Source organism: Nelumbo lutea, chromosome 2 (genome assembly GCF_056320005.1).
Source record: "Nelumbo lutea isolate HS-2025 chromosome 2, American lotus-T2T, whole genome shotgun sequence".
Taxonomy (NCBI): domain Eukaryota; kingdom Viridiplantae; phylum Streptophyta; class Magnoliopsida; order Proteales; family Nelumbonaceae; genus Nelumbo; species Nelumbo lutea.
The window spans coordinates 95,726,056-95,728,456 of record NC_142685.1 but is presented as its reverse complement, the minus strand read 5'-3'; positions in this window follow the sequence as shown (position 1 = coordinate 95,728,456).

Below are 2,401 nucleotides of genomic sequence, written 5' to 3'. Positions count from 1 at the left end.
ATAAAAATGACCAAAAGATCCATGAAATTTCATTTGGCTCATATTTATTTTTCAAATTTTCTCTTCTTATCAATTACTACCCAAACCCATCCATTCTCTTTTCCAAATTTTTTTTCGGCTCAGTTTGGAAAGATTATAAATGTATAAATATATACAAAATAATACAAAATATAAAGTTTTACACTCTACATATTTATATTTGTATCCTTCCAAATGAAGCCTTTTTATCAATGACTCAAATGTAAAATTGCAACTTTAAGTTCTTATCTTTATAAAGTTCGATTTGTTTTCTGTTTTTTTCTATACAAGCCAACCTCAATAATAACTGCATGAATATCTTGAATATTTTAGTGTCTCTGGTTAAAAGATTCGAATAGAGGAGATTTACTTACAATTGTATCAAAAAATTCACTAGAGATTTCAGCAATGGTCCAAAACTTAAGCGAAGGTTTCAACAAATTACCCAAAAAAAATAACTGAATTGTAACTTGTAAGCAGTAAGAGAGATCACCGAGCAATATTTTATTTTTGTCTATGTGAACTAATCTTAGTGTGAGACGTTAGATCACCCAGCAATACATCCAGCATTGACAATGCTACAACGAGTCTGTGTGAACTAGCTATTATGTGGAGAGAGCCTTGTGGGATCCATGGAAGCCACATCACAGATTTTGCCAACTGGCACTGATCACTTTCAACAGTAAAATTAAACTTGTTTTACTTTTTTAGATACTTACAAGTACTCCGTTGTTTTCTTGATCGTGATGAGAAAGAAGGGAAACAAACGATGACAAATGAATTTCAATAATAAAACCAAACAAAAATTGCAAGTTGACTAAGTATTTAAGTAGTAGATGGTTGAGGGATCCGTAGGAACCATTGAACCAATGCCGTCTTTATCATCATTAGATCAAATAGAAGAAAGAAAAACCAAGAATACAAAACCACGAAGAAGGAAATTCAACGACCAAAGATGAAATTCATATCTTCATAGAATCATGTATAGCCCCACTTGTTTCAGTCAATACTTGCCATTCCATTATTCATTTGAAGTTTCTTGGAACCTTGACACTCTTCTAAGAAATTGTTTTGGCCATTGGTTTTTGAGTCAGCAGTTTAATTGTTCGGCTTGAATAGACTGTCCATTTCAATTTATAATATAAAAGTAAAAAATATTAAAATAAAAGCAAAAAAAAAACTATTGTTTGGTTGAATGGATTAACAGTTCGACTGCCCAGATTAATGGATCGCTAATTAAATCAATAGTTTTTTGCCAAGAATAGGGTTTAGGGTGAAATGGAACTGATTGTCTGAATAGTTTACATGTACATTTATAATTACCATTAAAGTGGTGTTTAATTGGTAGAATTCAATTTGACTCATATACCTTATGAATGAATGTTTCTTTATTTTGAACTTATTATAAATTAAAAACAGTGTGCTCTGTTTAAGTAGGATAATATATCAACGTATATATATACCTTAGGCTTAGGCTGGCTCCAACATTGCTGAGATTTTATTTCATTGTTATGTTTTCTTAATCTGAACGACGAGTACCCACTTTTTCATGTAGCATTAATCCTGATTATTATAATTCGGGGTGATGTTCGAAGCCTCCAAAACATATCTCATCATCAAATTTTCTTGTATAAATAATAAATCAATGATATTCCCAAAAACACTCCAAAAAATCCTCAAATCAGTGATTATATTTAAGGAAATGATTGTATAAAATAAACACTCCAATATAAGAATGTAGAAGGGAGAAAATAAAAACTAAGAATTTTTGTATTGTCTGACCTGTCAATCAGGCTAAGATGGGTATAGTATATATTATATATAAAGAATAAAAAATGATAACAGAAACTAACGATTTTTGTATTGTTGCCTATGTACAAAGATTGCTAATTAATTCTCTTTTTAATTTAGTGGTTGTCAAATCTCTATTAGTAACTACTATTCTTTGAGGAGATCATTCTAATTTAGATGTTGTCAAATCTATGTGAGAGCCTCCATTAGTAACTGTTATTTTTGGAGGAGATTTTTCATTTGTCACTGCTAAAGATCCTTTATTAGTAGCTGCTAATCTGGACTGAAAGCCTACATTGGTAACTGCCAGACTTGTGGAGTTACCTTTTATAGAGCTTTCCTTAATACAACCCCTCAAGTGGAACTGGGCTAAAAGCACATGAAGCTTGAACCAGAGAAAATCAAATCGAACTGGAGCAAGAGGTCTGGTAAAGATATCAGCCAACTGATCATCAGTAGAAATATGTCCAACGTCCAGATTTTTTCGAAGAATATGATCATGCAAAAAATTAAAGTCCACTTCAATGTGCTTGTTGCGAGCATAAAACACTAGATGCGTTTCCAAGTATGAGGCACCAATATTATCATAGTA